This window comes from Ursus americanus, chromosome 25, assembly GCF_024610735.1.
Source record: "Ursus americanus isolate L20-20 chromosome 25, mUrsAme1.1.p, whole genome shotgun sequence".
Taxonomy (NCBI): domain Eukaryota; kingdom Metazoa; phylum Chordata; class Mammalia; order Carnivora; family Ursidae; genus Ursus; species Ursus americanus.
In genome coordinates, this window is record NC_142151.1 from 32,124,655 (window position 1) to 32,147,355 (window position 22,701).

Below are 22,701 nucleotides of genomic sequence, written 5' to 3' on the forward strand. Positions count from 1 at the left end.
AGATCTACTATTTCCAGGGAGCATCTCAAATTACCTGTAGAGATATAGCACAATTCTATTAAAGTGCCATTCCTAGTAACTTAGGTTTCTAGACATTGCAAAGTCAAGCAGCTTCACACTACAGTACCACAATCAGTGGTTCATGGGATGATCTCAGACAGCTTTCGGCTCACAGAAGTCAAAGATTATAAATTTGATTCTGGATTGCATTCCCCACTCCACTATTCCTGACAAGTCTGCCCCAAACACTGATAGTCATGCCCATCAGGACAGGAGGTAGGATATGGAATGTGGATTTTTTTTTCCCTCAAGCAACACAGGACTTTGAACATCTAGATTTCATTTTCTATTGCTATTACTATAAATTTAGGGACCTACGATGATACACATTTATTATCTCACAGTTTCTGTCAGTCAGAAGACCAAGCAGGGGCCTCTGCTCAAAGTCTCACCAAGCTAAAATCAAGCCATCAGCTGGGCAATGTTCTCAGCTGGAATTCAGGGTCCTCTTCCAAGCTCCTTCAAGTTTTTGGCAGAATTCAGTTACTTGCAACTGGAGGACTGAGGTTCTTATTTTCTTGCTAACAGATGACCAGCTCTCAGCTCCTACATTCCGCCCTTAGTTCCTAGCCAAGTGGTCTTCTCACAACATGACAGCTTAATGCTTCAAAACCACCAAGAGAATTTCTCACCCCAGTCTGCTAAAACCAAGTCTCATATAATATAAAGCAGTCATGGGAGTGACATCCCGTTGCTCTTGCCAAATTCTACTGCTCAGAAGCAAGTCAAAGGCGCTGCCTGAACTAAAGCAGAAGGGATTACAAAAAGACATGAACATCAGGAGGCAAGGATCACTGGGTATCACCTTAGAGTCTCTCTACCATGGTCAAGAAAGTTCCTGCTCAGAAAACGTGACATTTGGTTTAGAGAGCTGAAGCATGAGGAATCGGTTATGTGAGAGCAGAGGGTTGAGACACAACCACTGGGAATACAGGGAAGGGAAGATGGCACAAGCGAGGAGGTAGCCATGAAAATGACTGGTACCAGTAGCCTTATTTTTTTAAATTTCATCACTAGTTGCTAATGAATGTAAATAAAGTATTTAATATGAGTTTTATAATCCAACTACCCAAGTCCTCAACTATTTCATACACACTCCAGAGGTATGCATCAATATAAAAGACACAGAAAAAATACTGTACAATCTTCCTGAAGTGTCAACTTTATCTTCGGCAAACCTAATAAGTTTATACTTATTTTTTGATTTATACATTTTTATATGAAAAACAAGTGTATTTCTAGAATGTGCATTTGAAATGGAATAAAATATAATATTTATATTAATTTTGTACATAAAACTTGAGGCCTCCCTCAAAGAAATCTCCCATTTTAAAGTGTATGACAGATTTTCTCTCTCAGCAGTTAAGCGAAACTTGGTGGAAATGCTAGACACTCAATGCTCCTCTAGGTCTACTCTGTGCTTCATACCTCATCAAATATTAATGAGGGGGAAAGAAAAAAAAAAACTCCCAGGTGAAGAAATAAATTTTTAAACACAGAGTCTCAAATGTAATGCACATGAGCATATCCATAGTAGCCTCTGGAAGGCAAACTGCAGACTAAATTGTTACAAAGGCAGTTAAATTTATATATCATACAGTCAGGTATTGATGCATAGGTTACTATACTTTGTAATTAGCCTATCCAACTATTAATTTTGGATACAGTGATAAAAGTTTTTGGCTTTTGTTTGGTTTGGGTTTTGTTCTTCTACTTGTTCTTTAAGATCCAAATGTATAGTCTAGGTTTGTGGCATAAATTACTAACAGCAATCCAAAATTTATTCTCCCCCTTTTCCATATTAGTGAACTGTTTTACTATTAATAAAACTTTTATCTGGATACTCTGCACATTTTAAGCATCCTTGCAGCTAGATGTGGCTGTAAATTCTGGTTAATGTGAACAATAGAGTCTTAAATGGAAGAGATGGGCTAGAATGCAGAAATGGTGGTGGTGTACCATCTTGGATCATGTGGACAGGGGCACTCAAAGGATGGTGGAGAACAAAATAGAAGAATCCTGGATTCCCAACACAACAGAACTTAGCTTTGATCTGCTTATGCCCAGGCTGTAATGTGGATGAGAAGTAATCTCTATTTTGATTAACCCCTTATAATCCAGGGGCTTTGTTAGAGCACCTGAACCCATGTCCTAACTAATGTAGAATTTGATGGCCACTCTAGCAGAGCCTGTGGTATATAGTACTGACTTGGAGGCTAAACAGCAGATGGTAAGGAAACAGCAAGAAAAAAAAGAGCTAACTCTTGCTATGCCAGAGCAAAACATTTAGTCAAACTGCCACCTTCAAGGTTAGTACCTTAAAAGTACTAACCAAGGGTGCCTGGATGGCTCAGTCGGATGAGTGTCTGACTCTTGGTTTTGGCTCAGGTCATGATCTCAAGGTCAGCCCCACATCGGGCTCTGCATTCAGTGGGGAGTATGCTTGAGATTCTCTCTCTCTTTCCCCTTTGCCCCTCCTCCCACTCTCTCTTTCTCTCTCTAAATAATAAATAAATCTATAAGAAAAAAATACTAACCAAGTCCCTAGCTTGAATGAAGTGACTAGAAAAAGTAAGAACATTAATAAGTACTGACTATTTCTTGCTGCTTTCAACAAAATCCTTCCAGAGATGTAAGCTTAGCCTAAACAACACAGTATCAACAGTATGAAGCATATGTGGAAGGCAATTCAGCTCTCCAGAAGAAAGTTCATACCACCTGTAGTTTGAAATCTAAATTGACTGAGTGTCTAGTAAAGTGGGGCTTCCTAAGGTTTAAGAGCCGAATTCTTTTATATTCCAAACAAAGTCAGGTAAAACATGAGTTTTAGAAGGTACAGCCTAAGGTGATATAAACCTAGCACTCAAGAGTTTACAGCCAGACAATGGGAGCCAGCATAGGAATCAAGAAGATATTAAGAATACCACCTTCTTACTAAGCCTCAAGGTAACTGTCTTTGATTTAGAAACTGCAGGATTTACAGAACACAAAAGCCAACAATTAAAATCCAGTATTCTTAGCTAGGAAACAAACAAACAAACCAAATGTACACAATTATGTCTTGATTAATGTTTGGCTATGGTTACTTCCACTTGGAACTAATCAGTGCAAATAGGCAGAAAATCCAATACGTTTTTGAGGGTGTATATTACACACACATAAACACCTGGACTGTAAAAGCCTATAATTGCTCAACCCAAAGACAACACTTTGGGCTCCTTTACCTGCACCAGCAGGAAGCCAGTTTGTAAAGCTCTCCGTCCCCAAGTAAAGGATATACTTTTCAATGCCCACTTTAGATCTAGCCACGAAGAATAACAGACAATAAAGAATCTCTCAAAGGATAAAGCCAGAAACCTTGGAGAATAAGTGATTTCCTCCCCAAGGGCAGGGAGACAAGCCTGCCAGGAGGGCTAACAAAGAACTTTTTCTACTACCAGGATAAAAATCTTCATGATTCCTACACACAGGATTTGACTGTTGCTGAGTGACTATTGGGATTGGGTTTCCAATCTTCCTCTTTTCCAAATGGAGAGTCTTATCCTGCTTCTCTTCTACTGCTATCTTTTGGATGCATTACCCTCTCTTGACTTTACCATTGTATGCTAGATGTGCATTTGGGCAGTGAGCAGATGGTAGATAAACTAGTTTTCGGATCACATGAGCCAACCACAAAAAATAACATGAAAGCTTGAGAGAAAAGACTGACTTCACATCACCCAGGTATAATGAACTATGAGATGGATGACACTTGGAGAGGAAGTGGACATTTTTCATGGTTGGGAGAGAGAGAGCATGTGACATAAACTGTTAGCTAATTTCCCAAAAATCCACGCTTTCCTTTTCCCATAACAATAGGAATTTTAGCTGGAGTACATGGCATCCTACATTTCTTAGTGTCCTTTCCTACTACATAAGGTGATATGACTGAGTTCTAAAAAATGCAAAAAAAAAAAAAAAAAAAAGTCCTGGGAAGTGCTACTTCCAGGTCAGTCCCTTAAAAGAAAGAAGTATGTCCTCCCTCTTCTGCTTCTTCCTGGGATATAAACATGGTGGTTTCCATTCATAGGCGTAGATCAATATCCTCAAGACAACAAAGTAAAAAGATAGAAGAAGCCAAGGTCCCCAACACTGTGCAGAGTCCTTGTTAACCCTGAACCAGCATAATAATTCCTATCTTATCTCAACAACTGATGTTTTGAACCTCTGTTATAGCAGTCACATGCATATAACTTACACACGCTTATAAAACCATAACAAAGAACTTTTCAATTTAATGTGCAGAGACACAGAGAATAGCTTTAAAACCCTATTCCAAGTAAACTGCTGACTAATTTTGATTGTGATTCACTATGGTAATTCTGTGTTTTGTAAAACCAAGATAATAATAGTTAAAATACAATGCTAAATTACCACTTACTTTTTAAAAATTAGGAAAACTCTAAACATACTGAAACCTCACTGAAATGAAATGCATTCTCTAATGGAAATTTGTAAACACTAAGAATGCACTGAATTTGTAACATTTGGGAATTTTTAAACTAATTCATTAAGATGGCATTTCTTAATATGTAAATTTTGCATTACTACATATGTGTTTTAGAGTTGGTTAGAATTGAAACTTCATTCGTTTTCTTCAATTTTTAAAACAATAACTTCAAATGAAAAAAATCTATCATACAGATTAATATTAATTTTACTCAATATTTAGTTACTAAATACTGACCAGTAAATACTTATATGCATATTGACGTCTCCTGAACACCCAAGAGGAAAAATAGTTAAAATAGTAACGTATATGCATTTAATGTTTTATAGTTCATGTGACGCTTTTCATGTATCTGGCTTCCCAGCAGCTGCCCAGAGGGTTGAAAAACCAAAACCCAGTAGGGCAGGGGGCAAATGCTGACCAATGAAAGACAAGAGACAAGAAGAAACAGATAAATTATTCTCTGTTCCTGTCTCCAAAAGACTGTTCTGAAATGAGTGTTTCCATATGGCTTATCCAGAGACAAACCAACCTGGTGACATGATTGTATTTACAACTGAATGATGTGCACTTTTTATTTGCTATCCCGTTTTCTCCTCCTTGCTTCATTTTCTTTTCTCCTCGCATTTGCTATCCTGGGACTGTACTCCTGGTAGAGCATTAACTCCTAGACTTTGCCTCAGGCTGTGTTGTCTAGGAAACACAGGCTAAGATCGGCAGCATTAAACAAACCAGGCATCTTTTGATACTTTCCCCAAAGGAATGAGAGAAGACATACAGCATTTTAACTATCACTGTGCTTGCAGTGGAATAAAGAGAAAGGGAACTAATACAGGTGGGGCATCTACAATGTGCCTGGCACTGTACTGAGTTTTCATGTTATTTCATATAATCTCATTTAATCCTCCCAATATGCCATTCAACTTTATCAATGAAAAACAAGGAAATACAGAAGTGGCTGAGCTTTTAATGTATTAACACTGAACCCAGCACAGCAGTACAAGCATCACAGGTTGGATTCAGTATAGTAGTCAGCCAGATCCATTCCGGAGTATTCTAGCACTGGACTAGCTACAATATGTAACCAATCTGCAGGAAATCCGTTAGTCCTCCTTGCCTCCCCATTGTGAATGCTTGGCTTCATCTTTTTTCATTTCACCATTCAGATGCTAATCAAAGCGCAGGGGCAGCCAAAGAGCACTTTTCCTAAGCCAATTTTTCTGTAAATGTGGCACAGCCTGCAATAAGGATGTCATCTCCATGTCAAATGTCACAATCTATTTGTCTTTTTTTAAGCAAAAAACCTGTTGAAGTTCAACTAAATTCAAACTTCATTTTCTTTAACCAGATCTTTAAAGAAATTGCAAGAATTCTATCCAAGCCGTCTTCCTGTATAGTAAGCCTATTTACAATTAGACATAAATAAGATATTGGTTTGCATATTTGCTAACTGTGCTTTTTCTGTATGCATTTTACAATCAAATAGTATTGATATACCCAGAAAGTACTGGTATCCAAATCAACAGAAATACAAAGATTCTAGAGATTTACAGAATAATCACAAACACTTACATGGCACATTATGTGCCAGGCACTGTTTTACATGCTTTACATTTGTTAACTCATTCAACCTCGGGACTTGAAAAGACCTTAAAGACATGTAAGCTCAACCCATAACTACTACTTAAATCTCCTCCATGATTTTGTCATGGGAATATACTTTGTTGACCAGAAGAGCACATACATTGGAATCAGGAGACCCTAGTCTACCACTTATTCATCAGATAATTGATTAGGTAAATTGATTTGTATGGCACTTTTGGATGTCATTTCCTTTGATACTTACAATGACCTTACATGCAGTTATAGCTCCTAAATCTTTACCTCCATCTCAATTTCTTTCCTGAGTTCTAGGCCCATCAAGTTACCCAGATGTCCTACAGGCACCTCAAACTCAACATGACCAATACTATTGATACTGTCTTCATCACACCTTTGCTCTTCTGACACCAATCTCTACCCCTGTTAATAAGAAATCCCAGGGTCACCCCAGAGTCCTTCTCTCTCACACCCACTTCACATCTAATCCATTATGAACATCTGTTCATTTTGTCTGCATAAAGCCTTTGAAACCATCATCTCCATTTTAACTGTACCTGTCTTGTTCAGGTGAATGTCATTTCTCACCAGGATGATAACAACAATCTTCTCACTGTTCTCACTACCTCGGGTCTGTCCACCTCCCTGGCCTATGCCTTTTACACACTTTAAACTGTCTTCCACATGCCTACCTCTTAAAATCCTCAGTGCAAAATGTTAAATTTTCCTATTTAAAATATCATAATAGCACCACTGAGGGAGGGGTGTGAGGGATGGGCAAAATAGGTGAAGAGGATTAACAGGTACAAACTTCCAGTTATAAAATAAATAATTCATGGGGATGAAAACTACAGCAATATAGTCAATAATATTGTAATAACTTTGTATAGTGACAGACAGTAACTACACTTATGGTGAGCACTGCATAATGTATACAGTTGTTGAATCACCATGTGGTACACCTGATACTACTATAAAATTATATGTCAACTATACTTCAATTTAAAAAAAATAGCATCCCCAACCCATTTATTTCCACTCTCCAAAGCTTCAGGCTCTTTCTCCATCGCTTTTGAGATATTCTATCCTCTGCTTGAAATACCCATCCTCAGGCACCTATCCTACCCACTCCCTTCTTGACCAGCATCATTTCCTCTAGGTCAGTCCAGACCTCCTAAGGCTTAAGGCCCCTTTCTCTGTGTTTCCACAGCATTTCAAGCAGAGCTAACTATCTAGCTGTAACTTTTCTCCATGATACTATGAGATCCCCAAGAGCAGAAAGGGTCTTCATCTTTTATCTTCAGTACAAAGCAACAGTCAAAATTCAATAAAAACAGAATTTAACAAATGAACAATTCAATAACATCTTACTAAACAATACTTTACATATTTATATCTCTAAGGGGGAGATAACACTTCCCGCAAATCATGAATTAAAATGGTAAAAGAATAGAGCAATTGTATAGATATACACATACATACACATGTGCACTAAATTATCATATCACAGAATTTCAGAGGACCTGAAAGATTGTTTATTCTAACTCCTTCATTTTACAGAGAAGAAAATTCAAGCCGGGAGAGTCTAAGAGACTTGCCCAAGATCTCAAAACTGGAAACTTATCCTAGTTCTGAAACAGGTTACTTCTGTAATTTGCTCCTTGTTTGGGGGATCTGTTCTCTTTACATTTAGAATGTCACTGAGGGCCTCCTAGTTAAGTATGAGTAAGATAATAAGTACATTTTCGGAGGGAGTTAAGATGGCAGAGGAGTAGGGGACCCCTTTTTCAGCCGGTCCCCTGAGTCGAGCTGAATAGGTACCAGACCAGCCTGAACATCCACAGAATCAGCCTGAGACGCAGGAAGATACATCTGGATCTCTACAAATGAACATCTCCAGCGCTGAGTATTGAGGTACAAAGCAGGGAGCCGTGAAACCGCGCACAGGTATCGGAAGATAAACGGAAGGGGGAGGGAGCCGCCGTATTCAGGTCCCAGAAAGCAGTAGCCACCTGCACGGGGGAGTGGGTGGACTCGCAGACAGCACCTGCGAGAGAACAGACTAAGACCGTGACCGGGGAACGCGCGCCACCAGAATGAAACGGAGCTCCGGTGTGCTCACTGGAAACAGACTGAGACCCGGAGCTCCGGAAGCACGCGGGGGCGGCTGGCTGCTGGCAGTATTAGAAACACAAAAGACAGAGACGCATCGGCCCTGGAAGTGAGGGCTGGGAGGCCGAGTGTGGGGCGCACATCCCAGGATGCTGCAGGGTTGAGCAGCACCAACAGAAACAGAGTTAAAGTGGCCAGAACATCAGTGGAGAACTGTCCGCGATCCCTCTGTTCTGAGACAGGCTGGGATTAGGCCGCTGCAGCTCTGACTCTCAGAAGAGGCACAGCAAACCGCCAGGGAACAAAAGCCTGGAAGTGCCGGCTCACAGTGTGCCCATCCCCATCCCCCCTTGCAGGGGACACGAAGACTCTACAAAAACAGGGTTGCCTGAGTGTCGGAGCAGCAGGCCCCTCCCCCAGAAGGCAGGCTGAAAAATCAAGAAGCCCACATCCCTAAGATTACTATAAAACAAGGGCGCACGGCCTGGGTCCGGTCAATAATTTAGGCTCGCTCTGGACAACCCCGCAACCTCTCCTCATCAGAATGACGAGAAGGAGAAGTGCCCCCCAGCAAAGAAAAGACAATGAGTCTGTGGCCTCTGCCACAGAACTAATGGATATGGATATAACCAAATTATCAGAAATGGAATTCAGAGTAACAATGGTCAAGATGATGTGTAGACTTGAAAAAATATTAAAGAAAATGTTAATGAGAATATAGAATCTCTAAGGGCGGAAAGGAGAGCGAATTTGGCAGAAATTAAAAATTCTACAAGCCAAATGCAGTCAAAACTAGAGGCTCTGACGGCCAGGGTGAATGAGGCAGAAGAACAAATCGGCAAATTGGAAGATGGGTTAGTAGAAGAAAAATCTAAAATAGAATCTGAACTAAAAAAAATCCACGCACAGGAATGTAGGTTACGGGAGATTACTGACTCAATGAAACGTTACAATATCAGAGTTATCGGCATCCCTGAGGGGGTGGAGAAAAACAAAGGTCTAGAAGAGATATTTGAACAAATTGTAGCTGAAAACTTCCCTAATCTAGCAAAGGAAACAAGCATTCGTGGCCAAGAGGCAGAGAGGACCCCTCCCAAGCTCAACCACGACAAACCTATGCCATGTCACGTCATAGTGCAAATCGCAAATATTAGATCCAAGGATACAGTATTGAAAGCAGCCAGGGCAAAGAAATTTCTCACGAACCAAGACAAAGGTATCCGGATTACGTCAGAACTGTCTACACAGACCTGAAATGAGAGAAAGGGTTGGGGGGGCATTTTTACGCTCTTTCAGAGAAAAACATACAGCCAAGGATCCTCTATCCAGCAAGGCTGTCATTCAGAATGGATGGAGAAATAAAGACCTTCCAGAATCATCAGTCATTGACCAATTTCGTGACCATGAAACCAGCCCTACAGAAGATATTAAGAGGGTTCTATAAAAGTAAAAAGGCCCCAAGAGTGATACAGAACAGAAAGTCACAATCTATAGAAACAAAGACTTTACTGGCAACATGGCATCATTAAAATCATATCTCTCAATAATCAGTCTCAATGTAAATGGCCTAAATGCTCCCATAAACGCCACAGGGTTGCAGATTGGATAAAAAGACATGACCCATCCATTTGCTGCCTACAAGAGACTCATTTTGAACCCAAAGATACATTCAGACTGAAAGTAAAGGGATGGAATACCATCTTTCATGCCAATGGACCTCAAAAGAAAGCTGGGGTAGCAATTCTCTTATCAGTCAGATTGGATTTTAAACTAAAGACTATAGTTAGAGACACAGAAGGGCACTATATTATTCTTAAAGGATGTATCCAACAAGTGGATATGACAATTATAAATATCTATGCCCCCACCAGGGGAGCAGCAAGATACACAAGCCAACTCTTAACCAGAATAAAGAGACATATAGATAAAAATACGTTAATAGTAGGGGACCTCAACACTCCACTATCAGCAATAGACAGAGCACCAGAGCAGAAAACCAACATAGAAACAAGTGCTTTGAATGCCATACTTGACAAGTTGGACCTCATAGATATACATAGAACACTACACCCCACAACCAAAGAATACTCATTCTATTCTAATGCCCATGGAACATTCTCAAGAATAGACCATGTTTTGGGACACAAAACAGGTCTCAACCGATACCAAAAGACTGAAATTATCCCCTGCATATTCTCAGACCATAACGCTCTGAAATTGGAACTCAACTACAAGGAAAAATTTGGAAGAAACTCAAACACTTGGAGACTAAGAACCATCCTGCTCAGGAATGACTTGATAAACCAGGAAATCAAAAATCAATTTAAAAAATTTATGGAGACCAACGAGAATGAAAACACAACGGTCCAAAACCTATGGGATACTGCAAAGGCAGTCCTAAGGGGGAAATACATAGCCATCCAAGCCTCACTCAAAAGAATAGAAAAATCTAAAATGCAGTTTGTATATTCTCACCTCAAGAAGCTGGAACAGCGACAGAGGGACAGGCCTAATCCACTCACGAGGAAGCAGCTTACCAAGATTAGAGCAGAAATCAATGAATTAGAAACCAGAAGTACAGTAGAGCAGATCAACAGGACTAGAAGCTGGTTCTTTGAGAGAATCAATAAAATTGACAAACCGGTGGCAAGACTTATCCAAAAGAATAGAGAAAGGACCCAAATTAATAAAATTATGTATGAAAAAGGACCTGTCACGACCAACACCAATGAAATTGGAAGGATTATTAGAAATTTTTATCAACAGCTATATGCCAATAAATTTAGCAATCTGGAAGAGATGGAGGCCTTCCTGGAAACCTATAAACTACCAAGACTGAAACAGGAAGAAATTGATATTTTAAACAGGCCAATTAATTATGAAGAGATTGAATCAGTGATAAACAACCTTCCAAATAACAAAACTCCAGGCCAGGACGGTTTTCCTGGGAATTCTACCAAACATTCAAAGAAATAATACCTATTCTCCGAAAGCTATTTCAAAAAATAGAAACAAAAGGAAAGTTACCAAACTCATTCTATGAGGCCAATATTACCTTGATCCCCAAACCAGGCAAAGACCCCATCAAAAAGGAGAATTACACACTGATTTCCCTAATGAATATGGACGCCAAAATCCTCAACAAGATCCTGGCTAATAGAATCCAACAGTAGGGGCGCCTGGGTGGCACAGCGGTTAAGCGCCTGCCTTCGGCTCAGGGCGTGATCCCGGCGTAATGGGATCGAGCCCCACATCAGGCTCTTCCACTATGAGCCTGCTTCCTCCTCTCCCACTCCTCCTGCTTGTGTTCCCTCTCTCGCTGGCTGTCTCTATCTCTGTCGAATAAATAAATAAAATCTTTAAAAAAAAAAAAAAAAGAATCCAACAGTACATTAAAAGGATTATCCATCATGACCAAGTGGGATTCATACCTGGGATGCAAGCGTGGTTCAACATTCACAAATCGATCAGCGTGATACATCATATCAACAAGAAAAGATTCAGGAACCATATGATTCTCTCAATTGATGCAGAAAAAGCATTTGACAAAATACAGCATCCTTTCCTGATTAAAACCCTTCAGAGTGTAGGAATAGAGGGTACATTTCTCAATCTCATAAAAGCCATCTATGAAAAACCTACAGCAAATATTATTCTCAATGGGGAAAAGCTGGAAGCCTTTCCCTTAAGATCAGGAACACGACAAGGATGCCCACTCTCGCCACTACTATGCAACATAGTACTAGAAGTCCTTGCAACAGCAATCAGACAACAAAAAGTGATCAAAGGTATCCAAATCGGCAAAGAAGAAGTCAAAATGTCTCTAGACATGACATGATACTCTATATGGAAAACCCAAAAGAATCCACTCCCAAACTATTAGAAGTTATAGAGCAATTCAGTAATGTGGCGGGATACAAAATCAATGCTCAGAAATCAGTTGCATTTCTACACACGAATAATGAGACTGAAGAAAGAGAAATTAGGGAATCCATCCCATTTACAATAGCACCAAAAACCATACGTTACCTTGGAATTAACTTAACCAGAGACATAAAGGATCTATATTCTAGAAACTATAAATCACTCTTGAAAGACATTGAGGAAGACACATAAGATGGAAAAATATTCCATGCTCATGGATCGGAAGAACTAACATAGTTAAAATGTCCATGCTACCCAGAGCAATCTACACTTTCAATGCTATCCCGATCAAAATACCGATGACTTTTTTCAAAGAACTGGAACAAACAGTCCTTAAATTTGTATGGAACCAGAAAAGGCCCCGAATCTCCAAGGAACTGTTGAAAAGGAAAAACAAAGCTGGGGGCATCACAATGCCAGATTTCGAGCTGTACTACAAAGCTGTGATCACAAAGACGGCATGGTACTGGCACAAAAACAGACACATAGACCAATGGAACAGAATAGAGAGCCCAGAAATGGACCCTCGGCTCTTTGGGCAACTAATATTTGATAAAGCAGGAAAAAACATCCAGTGGAAAAAAGACAGTCTCTTCAATAAATGGTGCTGGGAAAATTGGACAGCTATATGCAAAAGAATGAAACTTGACCACTCTCTCACACCATACACAAATATAATCTCCAAATGGATGAAAGACCTTGATGTGAGACAGGAATCCATCAAAATCCTAGAGGAGAACATAGGCAGCAACCTCTATGACATCGGCCAAAGCAACATTTTTCATGACACATCTCCAAAGGCAAGAGAAACAAAAGATAAAATGAACTTGTGGGACTTCATCAAGATAAAAAGCTTCTGCACTGTAGGGGCGCCTGGGTGGCACAGCGGTTAAGCGTCTGCCTTCGGCTCAGGGTGTGATCCTGGCGTTATGGGATCGAGCCCCACATCAGGCTCTTCCACTGGGAGCCTGCTTCTTCCTCTCCCACTCCCCCTGCTTGTGTTCCCTCTCTCTCTGGCTGTCTCTCTGTCAAATAAATAAATAAAATCTTAAAAAAAAAAAAAATCTTCTGCACTGCCAAGGAAACAGTCAAAAAACTAAGAGGCAGCCCACGGAATGGGAGAAGATATTTGCAAATGACACTACAGATAAAAGACTGGTATCCAAGATCTACAAAGAACTTCTCAAACTCAATATGCAAGAAACAAATAAACAAATCAAAAAATGGGCAGAAGATATGAACAGACACTTTTCCAATGAAGACCTACAAATGGTTAACAGACACATGAAATAATGTTCAAAATCATTAGCCATCAGGGAAATTCAAATCAAAACCACACTAAGATACCCCCTTACGCCAGTTAGTATGGCAAAAATTGACAAGGCAAGAAACAATTGTTGGAGAGGATGTGGAGAAAGGGGATCCCTCCTACATTGTTGGTGGGAATGCAAGTTGGTACAGCCACTCTGGAAAACAGTGTGGAGGTCCCTTAAAAAGTTAAAAATTGAGCTACCCTATGACCCAGCCATTGCACTACTGGGTATTTACCCCAAAGATACAGACGTAGTGAAGAGAAGGGCCATATGCACCCCAATGTTCATAGCAGCATTGTCCACAATAGCCAAAGCGTGGAAGGAACCGAGATGCCCTTCAACAGATGACTGGATTAAGAAGCTGTGGTCCATATATACAATGGAATATTACTCAGCTATCAGAAAGAACGAGTTCTCAACATTTGCTGCAACATGGATGGCACTGGAGGAGATAATGCTAAGTGAAATAAGCCAAGCAGAGAAAGACAATTATCATATGATTTCTCTCATCTATGGAACATAAGAACTAGGAAGATCGGTAGGAGATGAAAGGGATAAAGAAAGGGGGGTAATCAGAAGGGGCAATGAAGCATGAGAGACTATGGACTATGAGAAACAAACTGAGGGCCTCAGAGGGGAGGGGGGTGGGGGAATGGGATAGACCGGTGATGGGTAGTAAGGAGGGCACGTATTGCATGGTGCACTGGGTGTTATACGCAACTAATGAATTATTGAACTTTACATCAGAAACCGGGGATGTACTGTATGGTGACTAACATAATATAATAAAAAAACATTAAAATTTTTAAAAAAGGAAAAAAAAATAAGTCCATTTTCATTTCCAATTAATAAACACAATAAGCAAGGGTTGATATGATAAAAACATAAAATAATCTTAAAATAAAACAACTTAAAAATTATAAATAAGACTCCTGGAAAGGTGATATATATATATGCCATATAGCTGCAAAGTCATTAACCTGGAGACAATTAATAGGGGGTTTATTTGTTCTTATTGCTGACGTAACAAATTACCACAAGTCTGTGACTTAAAGCAACACAAGTTTATAGTCTTATAGTTTTGTAGGTCAAAAATCCAAAATATGTCTCGCTGAGCTAAAATCTAAGCACTGGCAGAGCTGAATTCCTTTCTGGAAGCTCTAAGGGAAAATCAGTTTCCTTGCCCTTTTTAGTTTCTGAAGGCCACCCATATTCCTTGACTCAATGCCCTCTTCCTCCATCTTCGAAGTCACCAACAGCTGTTTTCACATCACATCACTCTGACCTCCACTTCTGCCTCCCTCTTCTCCATTTAAGGGCCCTTGAGATTACATTGGGCCCACTCAGATAATACAGGTTCACCTCCTCGTTTTAAGATCAGCTGATTAGTAATCTTAATATTCCATCTGCTGCCTTAATTATCCTTTGCCGTGTTATGCAACTTATTCACATGTTCTGAGGATTAGGAAGATTGGGATTAGGATTGGGGAAGATATTATTCTGCCTACCATGGGGAGGGGTAATATGACACAATATGATATGATACGATATGATATGATATTTTTCCTCCACATCAAATAAACTTCTAATGATAGAAAACAGAATATCAAAGAAAAAAATTAAGTAATTTCAGCCGACAGAAATAACGTTCTATTTTACTAGCAAATATAAACAGGAAAGTCTGGCACAGAGGAACCAGGGGACATTTTAAGACCTCTCCTCATGTAGATAAATCAGCCTATATAGGAAGTTACTTGCTTCTTCAAAAGAGAAAGTCATTAGAGCTGAAACACTGAGATTATGCTGCCTAAGAAGTATTTAATGCCAATCTATTTTGACTATTGAAATTATCCTAAGAGTCGGTTAACTGCAAGAAATAAATTTGGGGGGAGTCCTAAGAAAAATTTTCAATCCAAGTGCAGGATCATGGAGGGGTCCAAAGCCAAGGAGAAAGAGATCATAGTCTAGTGTCATCATAATTGAAAGTAGGAACTACTGTCCATATTGCCTAATCATACCTGGGTTTGTTTTTTTTTTTCCTTTTCTAAAAACGTATCCTTTGTGAAGATCTATGAATAGATAATATACCCTATGTGTATAGGGGTAAATCTTCATGAACTCAGATTTGGCAATGGATTCTTAGATATAGCACAAGTAACAAAAGAAAAAATCAATAGATTGGACTTGAACAAAATTTTAAAATTTTGTACATCAAAGGACATTATCAAGAAGGTAAAAAGGAGAACCTATGGAGAGGAGAAAATATTCATACATCATATATTAGATAAGGATCTAACATCCAGAATATAAAAAGAACTCTTACAACTCAGTAATAGACAGATAAATAATCCAATTTAAAAATGGACAAAGAAGGGCACCTGCGTGGCTCAGTCAGTTAAGCCTCTGCCTTAGGCTCAAGTCATGATCTCAGACCCCACATCATCAGCCTTCCTACTCAGCAGAGAGTCTGCTTCTCCCTCTCCCTCTGCCCCTCTACTCCCCCGCCCCCCACTCATTCTCTCTTCTCTCAAATAAATGAATAAAATATTTCTTAAAAATGAATGAATGAATGAATGAATAAATGAATAAAATAAAAATGGGCAATGAATCTGAATAAATATTTCTCCAAAGAAGAAATACACATGGTCAATAAGTACAGGAAAAGATGCGTGACATCCTTGGTATTAGGGAAACACAAATTAAAACCAAACTGCAAACAGATACCATTACATATCCAACAGGATGGGCTATGATTAAAAAGATTAACAAGACCAAGTACTGGCAAGGATGTGGAGAAACGGGAATCATCATATACTGCTGGTGAGACCATTTAATGGTACAGCTACTCTGGAAAACTGACAATATCTTAAAAAGTTAAACATATATTCACCATAGATCCAGTAATTCCACCCCTTTGTTATCTACCCAATAGATATGAAAGCATATGTCCACATAAAAACATATGCAAATATCACAGCAGCGTTATTCAAAATAGCCAAAAACTAAGAACAATCCAAATACCTACCAACTGGTGATTAAAATGCAGTATAACCATACAGAGCAATACTATTCTGCAATAAAAAGGAATGAATTAATAATACATGCAACAAGTGAATGAACCTTAAAAATATAATACTAAGTGAAGACATCATTCTCAAAAGACAAATATTGGGGCACCTGGGTTGCACAGTCCATTAAGCATCCGACTCTTGGTTTCAGCTCAAGTCATGATCTCAGGGTTGTAAGATCAAGCCCGGCATTGGGCTCTGCACTCAGCATGGTGTCTGCTTAAGACTCTTTCTCCCTCTGCCCCTCCTCCCATAACCACACCCTCTCTCTCTCAAAATAAATAATCTTTTTAAAAAAAAGACAAATATGATTCTCTTTATAAAAAAACTTCTAGGGGCACCTGGGTGACTCAGCTAGTTAAGCAAACCACTCTTGGTTTCAGCTCAGGTCATGACCTCAGGGTCGTGAGATCAAGCCCCGCATCAGGCTCTGCACTCGGCATAGAATTTCTTTGTTCCTCTCCCTCTGCTTCTCCCCTCCTCACTCTCTCCTCTCTCTCTCAAATAAATTAATAAAATCTTTAAAATTTTTTTCTAGAAAAGGCAAAACTACAAAGACAGAAAGCAGTAGAGGTAGGAGGAAGAAATGATTATAAACAGGCACAAATTGGGGTGATGGAAGTGTTTTAAAACTAACTGGATTGTGATAATGGTTGCACAACTGCACAAATTTACTGAAGTTTATTGAACTATATACACTCAGTTGGGTGAATTTTATGGCCAAAACTGTTAAAAACTTAGGCTTTAGTTCTTTGTAATTCACAATTTGTGCTTAATAATATTATTTTTTTAATTTGAAGAACCATAATCCTTAGAAAAGCATATTAAATTGCCATTTTAAATTATAATGTCTAAGACAGTGTTTTGCAAAATGTGGTCAAACACACATCAGAATAACATTGAGAACTAATAAAATCGCACTCCCACCTCCATCTCCCATCCCTAACCACACATACCACTCTGGACATTGCTAATCCATTTAACCAACTCTGTTTTTTTCCAGAGTACTTAACACTCTCTAATATACCACGTAATTACCGTATTTTTTATGTTATTTCCTTTTTCCTATCAGTAATCCCCACACTCACATGCATACACAAACTGGCAAGAAGGTTTCAAGAAAGAAAATACTGGGGGCACCTGGCTGGCTTTGTTGGTTGAGCACCTGACTCTTGGTTCCCGCTCAGATGGTGATCTCATGGATCATGGAATTGAGCCCCACATCAGGCTCTGCACTCAGCGCTCAGCAGGGAGTCTGCCTGAAGATTCTCTCCCTTCTCCCCTCCCCCATCACATGTATGTGTGTTTACGCATGCGCACTCGCTCTCTCTCTTTCTCTCGCTTTCTCTCAAATAAATTCATCTAAAAAAAGAAAAGAAAGAAAGAAAGAAAGAAAGACTGACATGTCCCTATCACCTAGAACAGTTCCTGGCACATACTGCAGGTACTTAAATATTTGCTAAATGAGTGAAATTTATGTTCCTGGACCTCACTGCAGATCTACTAAACAGACCCTTAGAGTGGGGCCCTAGAATCTGTATCTTTATCAGTTCTCCCAAACAATGACAAATTAACACATGGGATCTACTGGTCTACAGGGAGCCCAGCCCTTCACACATGGCCACAGCAACTTGACTAGTGGCAAAAATAATCTAATGGCAAGGACTGTCCACAAAGATATAAATAGCTGAGTACTGAGCTTACAGACTTAACATAATGTTATATGAAGTGAGGAACAAATTCCTCAGTCTGGGAGTATGACATAAAATTTTGCCTCAACCACCGCCACCCACACAAATCTAACACAATACTCTTAGCCAGGCTTTTAAATTGTATCCCAAAAGGCTTTTATGTAACCACAAGTCAAATTAACAACTAAAAAGGATTCTTCTAACTGAAATTTTAGCTGTAAACTCAAAGTAACTGACAGATTCTTATTATCTATGGTGCCAACAATATTGTGCACACTATTCAAAATATGTACTTTAGAGTGTTCTGGGAAATTTAAACCCTACATTTTAAAAACCATCATAAAAAAAAAGGTCACTGAATCTCAGTTTAAAGTGGTCATCTTTAGTATCAAATGGATAGTTCACAGAGTAGTTCTTTAAAAGAGATCACGCACAGAGATATTTAAAAAAAAAAAAAAAAGGAAAAATAGACTCCTGATGGGAGACAATACCATGTGTGCTCACCTGTCAAACAGAAACAAACAGTAACTAGTCTGCCTATCTACTCAAGTTATAGTGTGCCCACGATACAAGAACCATCAAAGAAAATTTTTTGACAGAATAGGGATTCCAAGACAAAACACTAAAAAATTATTTCCTCTATGCAGAATGCCTACCCTTATTCCATTGTATTTAAACATCAAGGTTCATGTTTTGCTTATTTTAGCACTTTCTCTGTAAAGCCTTTCATCTCATTATCACAACCAAGACAAAAGTGGAATCATACACAAATGAACTATGAGAAAGAAAGCAAAAAAGACATATTTGACAGAGCTGAAATGTGGGCAAATATGCCTTTACAGATATTATCAAGCTGCAAAATTTTTTATTTTGTACCAAATCACCCAAAACTACTTTAATGTACTTATGTGAATAGCCACTGACTATCCCCCAATTTGAGACTGGAATCTTCAAAACATTCTGAGAGCTAATTTAAGAAGGAAACCAGTTTAAATGCATCCTATGCTAACCAAACAACTTAAAAGTTCATTAAACTCATGTATTTGTCCTATATTTTCTGAGCACTAGCTAGATGCCTGGGGCACAAGATAATTTTATAAACTAGTAGAGGATAGGGGCACAAAAACAAATAATTACAATACTGTGTGATACATGCAACACTAGAGACCTGTATGAAGGTTATTAGTGGCCAAAAGAACAAAGGAATAAATTTCATAAACACTATTAACAAAGGGTAACCAAAAAAAATCCCACTTGATTCTTCTTGAGTTCAGAAAACTATCAACTCTCTTGAATTCCTACAATAGTCTTCTCTATTTTCCTTAATTCTATCCTTGCTGGAGCCATCACCTCTCCCCCTATGCATTCTCCATATAACACCCATTACTGAATTTCTCTAACATTTATCAAATCATGTTATTCCCTTACTTCAAAACCTCCAATGATTCACCATTAATAGGATTAATAAAAGTCAAACTCCGTAAATTCATGTTATACAAGACTTCAGCACCCTTTTTCCTTACCTCCTTCAGATATACAAATCCCCTTTCTACAAATCCAATCCATTCTCCCAAGTCCATTCAGTGATCTCCCCAGCACTCTAGCCCACACTGACCTTTTCCTTCTCTAAACTCTTACAGCATTTATTGACTCTGTGATCCATTTTATGCAAAATTGTCTCTTATCATACATTACCCTTTCTGGTTTCTTGAATGAATCTTTTTCCCATATAGGAAATCTTTAATCCCCACATCACTCAGCACAAATTCCATAAATACCTGTCAAAATACATAGTAACTACTGTAAAAATTATTATTTGTTTTATCGTGGAACCACAGTTTCAAAATAGTGACTACAGTCAACCATTCTTCTACTCTCAAGTAAACTTTAAGAAAGGGTATTTAATATATATTCTTTAACTCATATTATAAAATGTTCCTTTATAACCAGGCTAGTAGCTTCATGGACTTTATAAAATCTTTACTTATGCCTATACTATTTTTTAATGAAGAAAAAGAGACCACTATTTTAAGTGACTCCCCAAGGATTCATTTGGCTCCTCATTCATTTGTTCATTAAACAGATACCTACTGAACAACTGCTAGATTACCAAGCACTAGAGAAAGAGCACTGAATATAACAGACGAAGTGCCTCACTTCAAGTAGCTCGTATTCTAGTGAGGAAGAAATCAGTATATAGTATATGTAATGGTGGTAAAGGCAACAGAGAAAATTAAAGCAGAAAATGGAACAGAAGGTCAGGGTTGAGGGAGCAAGCAGGCTGCTATTTTATATAGGGTGGTCAGAGAGGCCTATCGGTAAGATGATCTTTGAGATAATATTTAAGCAAAGGCTTGAAGAAAGAGAGGAAGTCATGCATGTATCTGCAGGAACAGTCTTATAGACAAAAGAGGGAACAGCAAGCATACAGGTCCTATAATATGCATTTGCTTTTGAGAATATTTATTTTGCTACAGAAGCTGAATAAATGGGGGTGCTTGGGTGGTGTAGTCGGTTAAGCATCCGACTCCTGTTTCGGCTCAGGAAGTGATCTCAAGGTCGTGGGATCAAGCCCCACATTAGGCTCCATGCTTGGCGTGGAGTCTGCTTGAGATTCTCTCTCCTTCTCTCTCTCCCCCTCCTCCACTTGCTCACTCTCTCTAAATAAATAAATAAATCATTCTTTAAAAAAAGAAGTTAAATAAATGTGTTAAGATGTATTAAGCATAGAATAGTAGTAAGTGGCTTGTGAGACATAAACAAAAAGCATAAGACATGTTAAACACATAGACAGAAGTAGTTAGTAAGTAGAGCATATGTCCCTAAACAGAGACAGGAAGGGAAGGACCAAGACATCTAAATTTATGAGGCACTAAACATGCAACAGGCTCTAATATTCGAGAGGCTCAAAATATAATGTTACCTGATGCATTAAATATTCATGAACACCAAATAAACATGAGACATATGAGGGACACTACATATATATGAGGTCTTAATTCAGTTATCCTACATGTTGTCTCCCCAAGAAACACAAATAAAACCCACAGTTGGTCAGCAGGATAAGTGACCAGCTACGGCTAAGTCCAGACATGTTTGCCCCAGTGCCTCTTTGATAGAGCAAGTTTGTGTCACTGGCATTACCAGAGAATCTTCTATCTGATTGGGCCTCTCACTCATCTCAATTCTGGTCCTCTCTCCTGTTAAGGTAGACAGAGAAAAGACATGAGAACTGTGCACCACAAGATTCAGAGAATGGGGTCCTTCACTCACTTGTGCCCTATCATAAGTATATTAACTTTACCCCATTTTTCTCCCTCCCTTCTCAGTGTGTTTTAAATTGATTTAATAAATGCGTGGTGCCTGGGTGGCTCAGTCAGTTAAGCATCCGACTCTTGATTTCGGCTCAGGTCATGATCTCAGGGTTGTGAGATCAAGCCCATGTCAGGTTCTACGCTGGGCATGGAGCCTGCTTAAGATTCTCTCTATCCATCTCCCTCTGCCCCTCCCCCACCCCTTTCTCTCTCTCTCTAAAAAATAAATAAATAAATAAATAAAATGGATTTAATAAACCATGTGTTTGAGCATCTTAATTGGCCCTGTGAGCCTTTCTGTTTCATTACTTCTGTGATAGATGGCCTGGTGTTGCTCTTGGAGACTACCACTTTCCTGAACAACAGGCCCTCAAGCTGAGCGTTCCTGGCAGGTAAGAAAAACAGTCTGGAAGCCAATGGGGCAGGGACAGAGTAAGAGAGAGAAAGGAGAGAGTAGGAGTTCAATAAATGTGTAGAGACTACATCATGCAGAACCTTGTAAGCTATCATAGAGATTTTGGCCTTTATCCTCAGTAAGACAGGAAGCTCTAGCAGGGTTTTGAGCAGAAGAGTGGCATGACCCAACTCTATTTTAAAAGTTTCACTGTATAGGGGCGCCTGGGTGGCTCAGTTGTTAAGCATCTGCCTTCGGCTCAGGGCGTGATCCCAGAGTCCTGGGATCTAGCCCCACATCAGGCTCCTCTGCTGGGAGCCTGCTTCTTCCTCTCCCACTCCCCCACTTCCCTCTCTCTCTGGCTGTGTCTCTCTCCATCAAATAAATAAACAAAATCTTTAAAAAAAAAAATTTAAAAAAAAAGTTTCACTGTATAGAAAACTATAAAGGGTAGGAAGCAGGGAGATAAACTAAAAAGGTACTATGATAATTTAGGCAAGAGATGGCAGTGACATGGATCAGAGTAGCAATAGTGGAGGTGATGAGAAATTATTTGAATACAGTATATTTTAGAAGGTAGAGCCAAAAGAATTACCTGATGGATTAGAGATGAAATGTGACAAAGGAAAATCCAAGATTATTGTCCTGAGGAACTAGTGAATATACGGAATGGAAAGACACTCATAAAGATTAAAATAGGAAAATTTGGTCTTAGTCATGACACTACCAAATAAGAA

General features: G+C 39.1%; 1 protein-coding gene across 11 annotated transcripts in view; it reads right to left on the reverse strand.

Moving 5' to 3' along the window:
- Positions 1-22,701, reverse strand: part of KIF21A (kinesin family member 21A) — a 158,300-nt gene that overhangs the window by 91,748 nt on the left and 43,851 nt on the right. The gene's annotated exons all lie outside the window — the stretch shown is intronic.